This window comes from Cynara cardunculus, assembly GCF_001531365.2.
Source record: "Cynara cardunculus var. scolymus isolate 2C chromosome LG 8, CcrdV1, whole genome shotgun sequence".
Classification (NCBI taxonomy): Eukaryota; Viridiplantae; Streptophyta; class Magnoliopsida; order Asterales; family Asteraceae; genus Cynara; species Cynara cardunculus.
The window spans coordinates 6,925,800-6,940,065 of NC_037535.1; positions in this window are offsets into that span (position 1 = coordinate 6,925,800).

Sequence of the window (14,266 nt, forward strand, 5' to 3'; positions counted from 1 at the left end):
AATTCACCAAGATAGCGAGGCCAGTTGAGCTTGAAGATGTCCATAGACTGACCGTAGTTATTGTGTTGGCCCATAATACTGCATTAGGGGCAAATCCATATATTATCATTTCATAGTTGTTTATTGTGTTTGCATTTATTTTTGCTTATTTTTATTGCTACAATATTTGCAAACGTTTTAAATAAATTAAAAAACGCAAAAAAAATGTCCAATTCCAACAACAATAGAATTAGGCCTTCACAAGCTCCAAATAGCCTCAATATAACCCCTTTGATAATTATCACATATTTTTCAAGAATCTAACATTTTAATCTCCAAATCATTAAGAATTGAAAGGTTTAAGCCCAAGTGTGTGAAAATCGCATCTTTAGTAGGTGTAGATGTTTCTAGAACTGAAAATGGTGAAAAAAAATAATTCCCATTTTTTTTTCACGAACACCCGATTTGGGTCGGGTTTGACCCGGTTGGGGGCCCATTTGACCACCAGACGCTAAAAAAATCGTAACTTTTCGTTCGATCCTTCGTTTTTTATAAAGTTTTTACCTACGCATTCGTAATAAGATAATCTATAACTTCCAACAAAATATTCTAGAAAAGATCTCCCAAAAAAGCAGTTTCACGTATCCGTAACTTAGATGTTGACGTTTCTAACCCTTTTTTTCTTTGCTTCGTTTGACGTGAAACTTTTCAGATCCTCTTATATTCTCCTAAGAAGTATAACTTTAAATTTTAAAGCCCGAACTCCCACTACAACCATCTTGTTTGAGAATAGTTTGCAAATTTACAAAATTAGCAATGTATTTTCATAAAACTCAAACGGTTCAACTTTTTCAATTTCCATCACTTCTAACACTTCATAATAACCAACTTAGGAGTGTTCCAAGCTTAACGTCATGGTTTGGTCCTTTCTTTCAAGATTTGGGTTGTTATTTCCCATTTAGGCATTCTACTTACATGTCCATTTTCCAAAATAACAACATACTTTGCAAATTCCAAAAATCATATAATCAACTTATTTCTGAGGTGTTGGTAATAGCCACTTGTCTCCAAAATCATCCTACCTATGAGCCCTCTTATATACCCTATTACTCGCACTAAGCAAATTCCAACATGTTATTTACACATAAATAACTTATTATCCAAGTATTACACTTATATTTAAGAGAGTTTAGAAAGTTGGATGTTACATTAACAAAAAGGTCGCTTGTATAATTTTGTTATTTGGTCTTTTAAGTTTTAATATATACACTTTTGTCCCTAATTTAAATAGGTTGATTTAAAAAATGGTTAAAATGGAAAAAAAAGTAACAAAAAGACCATTTTACCCCTGAATGTAATGGGCTTGGTATACGACCATTTGGTCTAGGGACTAAATCTAATAGAAAGTGCATACCACAAGGACCAAATCCATAATAATGAAGTTTGAAAACGAAATGCATAAAAATCAACTTACCCCAAGGACCAAATCCATAATTTACTCCAACCTATATATATATACTACCTTATAAAACAGATCTGAGAAAAGTCTTAAAAACAATTTTTAATGCACAAGTTACTGTACAATTATGCATGTAAAGTCCTAAAAATCTTAATTACAAAAACAACTAAAACTATACTACCTTATCAAGCAGATTTCATAAAAGTCTTAAAGTCTTAAATACAAGTCCTAATGCATATAGTACTGATTATTAATGTATAAAGTCTTAAATCTCTTAAATACAAGTCCTAATGCATATAGTACTGATTATTAATGTATAAAGTCTTAAATCTCTTAATTACAATATAAAAAGCACCAAGGACAACTCATCAATGCTTTAAAAATCAGATGAAAAACTTTTGTTCTCAAATCGGCCGCTCATACGCTTCCCAAAGTGATGATTCGGCCATTCACAAGATACCCATCCCAAAATGACGATTCGGCTATTCACAGGATACGCTTCCCAAAGTGATGATTCGGCCATTCACAAGATACCCTTCCCAAAGTGACGATTCGGCCATTCACAGGATACGTTTCCCAATTTGACGATTCATTCTCCCAAGGTTCCATATAGTTAAGGTTCTTCATTCTTCAATTATTTCTATATCTCCATCTTCTTCCTATTTGAGTTTCAATCGCTCCATGTACCAAGTTTCATCATTTTCTCTATCTAGTCTTCTCCAAATGTTTATGTATTATGTCTTTTGTTGTTCTTAGGAATAACCCCTTTCTTTTGAGGTGCTTAACTTAAATCTTGTTTTTTCACCAATTTTCGAGATATAAACAACTCTAAATTTCAAACAAACTAATCATGCTCTTGATTTCCCCTTTCTTCTATAGTGGATTTGCTGATATGTTGATCCAGGTTCCAAGACTAGTTTTCTAGGTTTGGAATAGGAAATCATAACGCTACATGCCATTTCAGTTTTGATTGATTTGATCACGTATGTCTTGATACTCACTTGATCGATAATTTGATGAGTTTTATTTACTTGTATGCATTTTTCTTTCCATGGTTGACTTTGATCACATACCAAAAATTTATAGATCCATCTAATTTCAAATTACAAATGCATTTTCATCTTTTAGGTCATTTCAACTTGATTTCAACATCAACTGATGTAAATTTACATTTTTTTTTGTCAAAACCCATATCAATTTTGAAGTTGAAATAACCCATTCACCCTTGCATTTTAGATGTGTGGTTTTTATGATCAATGATTTGATTCAATGGTGTTCTTAAAATTCTTTTTATTTAATGCAAACTTAATCCCAATTTTGTATCTTGAAGAAACTTGATTCAATCTCCTGTTGTATAAACTAATTTCCAAGTAAACTTGTTCTAAGTATGTCTATCCCTCCCCCCAAATGATACAGTTTTGCAAGTTGAAACAACATAGGGAACCCTTCTATATGAACTTCAGGTACCCATTAACCCTTGTATTCTTTTATGTCTACAATATATCATGATCTCCTCAATTCCATACTTACTGGTAATTGGGTCTGCTTATTTGTTTCTAGACACATAAATAAAGATTATATGGAATGAAATTGGTGAATCCGAAGTTGGGAATTCTTGAAAATTAAAAGTTTCTTTTTGTTTTTCTATTAACCATGGGTTTTCCCGGTAGCTTCCATACAACGACGAACCACCAAGTGATGATATATTGATTCATAACACCATATGCTTGAACTTGGGGGTGAAATTGATATCCTCAATCTAGAAATTAAATTAGAACACCGTTTACATAGAATTTCTAAGGCAGATACGTTAATGCCATACATTATTTTGATATTAATGTCGACTTAAAATAAATATTTGATAGGTAGAGCTGCAAGCAAGTCATTTTCTTGAATTGATGGGAGTCTATTTTATAGAAATGAGTCTTCAACATCATATAAGGAACTACCATATTTTGATGATCGATAGATGATTGATATCAACGTCTTTGATTCTAGAGATGATAACCCTTGTGAAAGTTGAATATCCCTACGCACCGTAGTTAATCACACATGCTGGAAATTTGGAAATTGATTTTATGTACCATTTGATGCGGCCACCATTTTATGGCATGATTTAATAGATAGGAGTATCTAATTTTCTTGAATGGATGGATTACCATAAAAGAGTAAATGAAAGATATGCAATGTTCAAAGAACCAAAATGAATATAGATTTTTAAACCAGTGAATTATATCGATTATCTTTGTTTGACTTTGTATTGCATTTTATGTCGATGTAGCTTTTGTGTTGAGACGAGCAAGGATGATCAAGAAGGGAAGTTGTGATTCAAACATGGCACTACAACAAAAACAAGTTTATAGGACACTTTTTTGGGACACTTTTCAAGACCCGTCCTTTAAAAAGGGCTAATATGACACATTATTTTATGAGTCCTATATGATTTAATTTAATAGGACTTTTATTTTTGATGTCTTATTAAGCTCTCTTAGTGTTCTATCATGTAGTCTAATACGACACTTTTCAACGTCACATTATTTTAGAGTTTAATAGGACACTTTTTAAGTGTTGTATTATTTAAAAGACTAATAGGACATTTTAAAGTGTCATATTATTTTAGAAGTTAATAGGACATTTTTAAGTGTCATGTTAATTTTAAAAGTTAATAAGACATTTTTCATTATTATATTAGTATTTAAAAGCTAATAGGACACTTTTAAGTATCCTATTAGAGTTTAAAATGATATGAATACCATATTATTTTTAAAACTATTTTTAACATCAAATCCAGGCCCAAATATGAAAGACCTATTAATTTTCTGAAGCCCAATATACAGGTTCAATTTTGACTTGGGCCTAAAAATAATTTTACCAATATCAAGTCAATCTCAATCGGCCATTCGGCCTTCACTCAATTCGTCCTCCCTCGCCTCTCGCCTCCCGCCTCTCGCCTCGCTCGCAGACGAACTTACGAACAGAAACCAATTCAAAATTCACGAATCGAAATCGCAATCGGCCTTGACTCAATCGGCTCTCGATCTCGCTCTCTGCCTCTCTCGGGTCTCGACTATCGACCGGCTCTCGGACTCTCGCTCTCGCTCTCGCATCTTGTGGCTTGTGAGGTTAGATTTATTTACTTTACTTATTTCATTTCTTATGTTTCTAAGTATGAAGCTGTGAAATTGGTCATTTGTGGTTTGTCATTTGTGTTTCTAGTACTGTTACTGTATCACTGATTCACTGTATGTCTGTATGTATAATGTTAATGTATCATGTATGCCTAAATTCTAATTGAAATCCATGCCTTGCTGCCAATCTAGCATTTGTTAATTGAAGACCAAATTTCCTTACCTAACATCTGTTAACAACCCCCTAGGACAACTTAAACAACCTCTGAATGTGGCCCAAAACAGTCTCGAAACAACTTTAAACATTGTTTTTTGATCAATTTTAGAGTAAATAAAAGCAAGACAGTTGAAATCAAATGTGGACTTGATTTGTGCATTGAAGTTCCTGTTTTAGTTTCCTAGTTTTTCAGTTCCTGTTTTAGTTTCCTAGTTTTTCAGTTCCTGTTCATACATAAGGAATTGGTTCCTCAACTACGAAGAATCTTATGCTATTTTACCTGGACAGCTAATCAAAATTTGATACGGTAAAGTTTCATTCATTTTATTTAATTTGGCTATAGTGACAGTGGCTATATGCCCACACTATACATGCATTTCACTATTACCATGTTTCTATGTCTCTATCTGTTTCTATGTTTCAAGTTACAATGTATCGCTTGATGATGTATATTGAGCTAGTTTTAATTCTTTTATTTTACATGATCGATATATATATATATATATATATATATATATATATATACTTGTTTATTTGGGTAGCTATTGAAAACTATTTATGCAGCAAATGGAAGCGAACGTGATTGTAAACTGTGTTCATCCTGGGATCGTTAGAACTRGACTAACTAGAGATCACAACGACTTCATTACAGGTAACTTTGCGATACCATGAACTCATTTATACAAAGCAAAATAATCGAAAGATAAATAAAACAAGTTTTAAACTCGTAGCGAGGARTTTGATCATGGAATTTCTATTTTATTGCATGGACAAATAAATAGTTTCAAGATGATAGTAAATATACTGGTGCTGGTCTTCTAAATTCTAAAATCACTTGCAGATCTCATCTTCTTTTTGGCTTCAAAGCTGTTAAAAACAATTCCTCAGGTAATATATTTATGCTGGCTCAAACATACTTAAACTATGTTTTATGCCCAAACTGACAGCAAAGTTAACAGGAAAAATGCTACAATCTCTTTGGAATTTTAGCTTATGGTCTACATCTTTTTGGGACAGTCCTGGAATATGTCATTTGAAAAGCTTATGGAGACCAAAGGGTGACATAACTGGTTGGTGCAGAAATGCATCTATAGTCTCGATGATCATTAACTTACTTACTGCTGGATTCCCTGGTATGATACAGAAAACTATTGGCATTGTTTTGAAGCTATTTGGATATGGGCACTGTTTTGAAGCTATTTGGGTATCATCGTAGTATTGTGGCTTTTGTATATTGATCATATTGTTTTTTTAATGATTTTAGGAGCAACACCCAAGTCAGTTCTTGAGCTAATGGATGTGAAAGATCTCACCTTATCTCATGTTAAATCTCACTTGCAGGTTAACTTGGCCTCCATTTTTGCAATGTTCAAATTAATCTTATTGATACATGTATTTTCTGTTTTCAAAACATAATTGCTTTGCAAGATGCATTGTCTGTCTACTGTGTAAATATATTTATAGTACACAGTCAAGGCACCTTCATACTGAAATCTTTAATATATATATATATATATATATATCCAGATTCAGATTTCATTATTTTCTTTTTGACTTTAGCACCATAAGAACAAATTTTGGGGATTCATGGACTTTGGAATAAATATTTTCAAACTTAGGGACTACTTCATGATCAATGTTGACTGCTGAGTTCCTTAGATTTACAATCTAATTCCTTCTTAAATTTAGCGATAAATATATTATCAAGATTGGTTTCATTTCCATCGTTATGTAATGTATTATCAACCGAAGGTATTTGTTTCCCTTATGTAATGTATTATCAACAGAAGGTATATGGTCTGGAACCCTTGATACGTACTTGTTTTTTTTCCTACACGGCTATTTAGGGGATGGCTATTCAAACACCGATGTGCTATAGAAGGAAGAAGGTGTTCTTGGAAGAAAGAGATGGCGGTTCTTCAAGTTGTGTCTCCCCTTCTTCCATCCTCATATTTTTTCTCAAAGATTTCCCAATCTAAACATCAAATTCCCTCCAAGTCCTTCTCACTCCAACATTACAAGCATCCACAATTCTCTTTAGTTTCCTCGTTAAGTAGGATAAATTTCAAACAACACTCAAGTTTTGGCAGGTTTACAAACACTTGCTCTGCTCATGATTCTACTAGCACTACAAATGAGGTGAGAGATTCAACAATCAATCCACCTGCTTATGTGGTTTCGAATTGAAATTTGGTTACTTTGTAAGAATCTATTTGCAGTTATTCTTAGCTAGTGCTTCCGAGTATAAAGTTTCACTTACAGAGTTGGAATTGGAGCCCATTTTGTATCAATCAGATGATAAACTAGGTAAACTAAGAATTGGATTTTAAAATATGATCTTGTTTCAAATTCAATCTCATAATGATGATGGAATTGGAACTAAATCAGTTAAAACTTATAAACTAACATAAGTGGGCTCTTATTCCAATTCCCAAACACCACAAACAATTGGTTAATTTGGTGTTCTTTATTAATTCTTTTATTACTATCTTGCAGAAATCTGAATTTGTGAAAGAGAAAAGCGCCTCAATCATTCTTCTAGCTGGTGGAGGGCAGGGAAAAAGAATGGGTGTATGTCTTCGCATTGATTATGAAAAATTTGAATTCTTATTTTACAAGTTTTGTTCAACGACCATATTTGTTGCTTTTCTCATATTAAGTTCGTTTAACGGAAAGCTATAACGAATTAACTTGATGAATTATTGTTGGTATCGATGCAAATTACATGGGCATTACATTGTTATCTCATTACATTTCTAAACCATTCTTTTTGCAGCTTATACAAAGGGCTCATTCCACTTTGGGGTCGTAACTTACCATGTAATTAAATGACTATATTGACAGATGCTATGATAAGAGTTGTTGAAAATGACTCAAAGATTATCTTGTATGCCCAAGTTTTGATGTCATCTTTTTGAATCTCGTGGGCAGTCTCTATGATCATGTTTTCAACTTTTGAGCATTCGTTGGATTTTCTGTATCGTAAAGCTATTCAAAGAAAAAAGATACGCTGCTGGATCTGTTGGGAGCATCATTTCGAACCCTGCAGACAATATCGTTGCTTCTCTCAATAACAAAAAGGCTGGTAGTCTGAAGCTGGTAAATCCTTTTTCTTTTATTTCTTCAATTATTTTCTTATAGTATCGTAAGTTAGTTGTTACTGGAACTATAAGCAGGTTGTGAAGAAAATTGGATTGCAGAATCTATTTACAAGTCGTCTTCCTATCAGGATCATGCTCGTGGGGCCTGTTGTGACTTTACAGTGGCTATTCTATGACACCATCATTGGTGTTACGCGACCTGTAAGTGCAAACTTACCTACAACATTCAACATGAAATTGCTTTGTGATTAGATTATAAACTAACTCGATTTTGAAATGTAATATCTTGCAGACCGACAAGTGGGCACATTTGCTCTGAAGTAGAAGATACTGGGGCCAAGATTCAAGTAAACACTTTTCCTTTTTCGAGGGGGGGGGGTTCGGGGGATGGATCTTGAGATCCTACCCGACCCGCCATACTCGATATAGATTTTGAATTCAGCCTTCGGATTAGGTTCGGGTAATATTGTTCGGGTCGGGTCGGGTTTATTCGGTCGGGTAAATCGGGTAGGGTTGTGTTTTGCCCAGCCCTACTTGAAGGTGGCTTTATTGTTGTATTGCAGTCTTAGGAGCCGTTTACCAAACGCATAATTTATATATGCTTCTAAATGTAATATTACAAAAGAATTTTATAATTGGATGTTGCGTCTTGCATTATAGTCATTAAGAACGCTTTTAGTGTTAATTATTATTATAGCCTATTAGGACACTTTTTAGTATTACTTTGTTCTCTTTATAGGACTCTGAAATTTGTTTCATAATTATGACTTATTAAGACACTTATTTTGTACTATATAATTGTTTTAGCGACACTGAATTTTGTCCTATAAAAGCATTTTTTGGGACGCCCATATTTGTTTTTAAATGTAAACATTTTGTGACAACATAAAGTGTCCTATATTATAGTCTATTAGGACACTTTTTCATGTTACTTAAACCATTTTATAGGACTATGGAATTTGTATCATAATCCTAGAGTTTTTTAGGACACTCAAATTCATCCCATTAACATAATACAACACCTTTAGATGAGACACCCATATTTTTTGTCCTATAAACTTAAAAGTCCTATTAACTACCTTATTAGGACACTAATGAGGGTCCTATAAACCCTTTTTTGTTGTAGTGTGGCCAATGAGGGGGTGATAGGAACATTTGTAATCCAGTCAGAGGATCTTGTCCATGTGGTTGCAGATTCAGTATCAAAGAAAGTTTTTGTTAGAGGAAATGGTTCCATCGAACAATACGTGGTTGGATATGCAGTCAAAACTTCTACCGCACTAGCTTAAACAATCAATGTTTATGTGACAAGAGGAGTAGGATTCTATGCCCATGTCACAACGACACTGCTGAGATCGTGTGATCCTATTAGGTCGCACGCTAGAATCCGTATGCCTCAACATGAATATGAATAAACCCGAAATAAATTATTAGACATTTTTAATAATTGACTATTATATGTTTATAATAATCATATTGTTGAATAATAAGTGTAGACTTGCAATTCAGTTAATAGCAAAATAAGGGGCTGTTTACCAAATTTTCTATTAAGTCCTGTATGGATAAATTTGTCTGTCTGGATAAATTTATGTTGTTGTTTACTATTCTATCTGAATCAACAGTCTGAATAACAGAAATGACCAATTTACCCCTTGAGTTTGAACTACGCATTGTTGCTTCTCTCCTCATCTCTCTCGACTTCCATGAACAAAAAATCCAAAAACCAAATCAAAAACCAAGAACAAAAACCAAAACCTGCATCTCCTTCCTCAACAAAACCTGCATCTCCTCATCTCTCTCGACTTCCATGAACAAAAAACCCAAAAACCAAAATCAAAAACCAAGAACAAAAACCAAAACCTGCATCTCCTTCCTCAACAAAACCTGCATCTCCTCATCTCTCTCGACTTTGATGCATCACCAATCGAAATCCTAATCTCCAAAAGCAATGACGTGAAAACCCCAAAATCGAAATCCTAATACCCAAAATCGAAATCCTAATACCCAAAATCGAAACCCCAAATCGAAATCCTAATACCCCAATCGAAACCCCAAATCGAAATCCTAATACCCCAATCTCCAAAAGCAATGACGTGAAAACCCCTACGTCACCGAAATCGATTTGAAGTCTGTGCGAAAGACAAGTGGAGGTGAAACCTGTAAACCTGGAGGTGAGTGGCGATGGGAAAAAGAGGTGACAGCGTTGGATGGCAGTGGTGGGCGGAGGAGATCGATGGTTGGTGGTGAACACAGGCAAGGATCGATGGAGAAGAAGGGTAGGGCAAGTCTTTTGGCCGGCTTAATCTGGACAAGTGCCTTTTTTCATCTGGGCGAATAAGCCCATTTCTGAGCGATTAAGCTCAAAGTAAACAGCCTTGAGCGTCTGTGCGAATAAGCCAATTTATCCACTAAGCTCATTAAGCCATAAGTAAACAGGCCCTAAGAGAATTAAGCAATTTTATTAAGTAAATAAAATTGGCTTGTGGATCATTATTATTAGAGACTAATAATATAAGTAAGAAGTTATGGGTCTTTAATTAATCAAGAGATATTAATTAAAAAAAAAACTTAAAAAACCTTAAGTCCACGAGTATTAAGCTTTGGCGTAATTTCCTTATTCTATTTAAGAAATTAAATCCTTAATAAATGATAATGTTTTACCTTGCTCCTTATACTTGATACACCTCCCAAAAGCCACGAAATTTTGGCCTTCCCCATCACCAAAATTCATCCAAAAAGTCACAAACACAAAGAACAAAGTTTGATCTTTGTGTGTTGAAAGATACACGTATGGTTTGTAGTTTTTCGGGGTTTTCAGGCTAACAACCTTGAAGGCTTGGAGGATTCAAGGTGTTAGTCTTGATAGAGTGGAGTCTATTTTGATTCCAAGAGCTTCCACATCAACCATGAGATTGGATCTTCCTTGAGGTAAAAGATTTGACCTTTACTTGTTATTTTATATCGTTCTGTATCCGGGTGCATTCAATAGTAGATCCGGCTTTGGGATTTTGTATTTGAAATATTTTCACTATAAAGCAACTATATTGTGTTAAATTTTCATTAAAGTTGAGTTTCCGCTGCGTTTAGTTGCTTATAAATCCCATCAAGAGGTATGAAGGTGATGGTATTTTATAGTTGTAAATTATGGTTGAAAGTTTGTTGTGGTAGCAGTGGCGGATCCAGAAACTTTTATAGTTGGGGGCACACTTAGGGGTGAAGTCGTGTAGAAAAAAATTCAAAACCAAATAATTCATCCAGTTGAAAACGGTTTTGGGTTTTCCTTTTCAGCTTAAACGGTTCAGTTAACCGAATAAAGTTAATTTATTCAGGTCGATTTTTAGTTGACTTTTTACTAATTCATTGAGGTGTATAATTTTTATATTTTATATTTCGAACGAAAATATCAGTGTGTGCTGCAAAGGGACCAATTAACAATCAGGATATCAAGTTGGGGGCCATTGCCTTGTTCTTGTTGGGGGCTTTGTCTTGTTCTTGTTGAGAGCATGATAAGAAAATTTACTAAACAAATTTTTTTATAGTCTTTAAAAAAAAAATTGATGGGTTTGTTGGAGGCCTAGGACCCCTACCACCATGCACTGGATCCCCCAGTGTGTAGTAGTACCATTTACCTCAACATATTGGTATTTGTGGATTCATAGATATTTGGAGGCATTTGAGTACAATTGTATTGCCTATTGACATGAGTACAATGGCATTACCAGCAACCGGGTAAGAGATAATAAGGAAAAGTTTTTATTGAGACTGTTGGTTGGTTTCAGAAGTTGTCATAGTTTTACTTCTTTTTGTATTTTACTCTTGTTTTTTTTTTATATATTTATGACATTATTAGATTTATAATTTTTATTTGCAGGTTTTTAATTTTTACATGTATTCCTTATGATATTGTTTCCTATTTCTCTTTGATGTGGGGTATACACTTAAATGTTGCAACATTCTTGGAGAAGAGTATAGCTCATTGAATTTTTGCTTGTTGCTTGCCTAAAAGCATGTTTCTTTTTTACCGACTCGCAAATAAACTATTTTGTTGCATACCTATTACCTAAAGATTGTAGATATTTGTTTTTCTATCTTCCAAAACAATTGATCGCTGCTATGAAGCATCATATAACCCCTTTCGGTTTTTATGTGTCATCTTAATTGTGTCGCTTGATTAGTAACAAGTCTTCTTTCTCAAGCATGGTAAACATTGTAGATTGTGTTCCTTGAATACTACGACCATTGTCCTTGAGAAAATGTGAATACCTTTCTTCACTTTCAATTTTTGTTGGTGGAATTGCATTTTTATTTTTAAATTTGATAAGCTACCAAGTTATGGTAAATTTTCCTCTTCAATTTAAATTTTGCCGTATTGCACGGATACGCAACTAGCAATGCTATATGTACCAACACTCTCTCAAAAATTACGTTCCCAGTTCACGCTCCCATCCATCCTGCACGCTCTCATCAAAAATAGATCTCCAAAAATGACGATTCAAGGTGAAAGGTTATTGATTCCTGACCATATATCCATATGGGTTAGGGTTCTAATTTCTCAGTTTCGGTCCATTTCTCCTTGCTTACTCTTGACATTCCTTCCCATTGCTCCCCTAAACCTATATCCAAAATCAGTTGGCCTAAATCCCGATTCATATTACGTTGTGACACCATAATCTTCTGTTACTCGGTAAGCATCTCTTACAATATTTGCTTTCTTCTGCGGTTGTTTGTTTATTTATCTTCATTTTTTTTGACTATTTATGTTTTGTGTTTGTTTGTTTATCACCTCCTGTTTTTGTGTTGCCTTTGTTTCTTATTTGATTGTTTTGCTACATTTATTTTGTTTTTATAGTATATTTTCATCCGGGTGTAATGCATATGAGTTGTACGATAAAATGCCAAAGAGAAAAACAACCAATTATAGTTAAGTTTCTTAGTTTCTTTGGTCGTTTTTTAGCCTGTCATCTATAATTGAAATGCAGCTTGTTTTCTCCTGTAAGTATCTCAACTTTCTTTTGCCTGAAACTAACAATTTAAATAGTTCTTTTTCCATGTGTAGTCTATCTTTATGACACAAATGATTTAGATCATGGGTTTTTTATGAATCTTGATCTAATTTTGTCTTTTTATATCTATTAGTTTAAGATTTTTTTGAAGCAGTCAAGTGGTGGGAGTGAAGACTTATTGGATGCTTGTAGGTGATGTTCCATGGAGGTACTAAGCAATATACAACTTTGAACTACATCCTCAACCTTTTGACCCATAAATCAAAGTTGGGTTTGATCAAGTTTTAAAAAGGAATAGATCATCTAACCTATATGAGACTTAATTAGTCTATATGCTTACATGTTGTTCTATTTCTATGTTTTTGGGCACTGTGAAAAGGATAAGAATCATGAAAACCTCATATGCTAATGGACTTTGGTCACTGTTATCTACAATTTCCGTCTCTCGATGTTGTCCATCATCTCTTTGCTCACCATCTCTCATTTCAGTTTAGTCAACCATAAGTCTTAAAAAACCCAAAAGATTTTGGGTGGTGCAGTGGACTGGAGATGGTGGTGGTAGATGATCATGAAATGCTCCTTGTAGATTAATCAGTCACCACCAAATAATCCAACAATGTAAGTTTTCAATTTCTAGCTTTTTGAAACATCCAAAATGTGATATTCCCTCTCTATTCATACGAGGTTAATCGAACCTTCAACAAGTTACATTATGTTAATCGCTCTATTGTAATATGCTTCTTGTTGCTGGCAACAATGGAGCCCTTCCTCTACTCCTTTTATTGCAAGGTTTGCTTGTTCTCTTGCCAAAGTAATTCAATTCCAATAGAAATAGGGATTTTAGTTATGATATAAGATTCAACAGTTATAGAATGATTATGCTCACTTAATGCTAAATAAAAAGTTCAATATATTTTCTACTTCAAGGGGAGAGTTAAACGGGCTAATTCTCAAATTCACAATTGACGTAAATTCAGAAACTTCCTTTGAAATGTTTTGACTACTTCATCGATGTCTACAACACCGGGCATAGACTAATACTTGGTAAAAGAGAATGAAAGGGTACATGAATTTGCATCATAAAGCTATAAGGCGTGACCTTAAAACGTTACACTATTTGGAATGGAGGGGCTTTATATTTCCATGGCTACAAGAATGAGCGTAATAATTAATCCTGATACTACAGGCTCTGTCAGAAGCTTGGTTCATTATTGTTTAGTTTTTTCTTAAAACTAAAATTGTATCCAATATTTGGAAATTACAATTCTCTGGTTTAAATGCTTCAGATTGGGAATGTGTACTCAAGCAACTTTGGTTTTTAACATTAAACTTAAAATTTTAAATTCTCAGTCACTACATGAATACTTATTGTCTTCTAA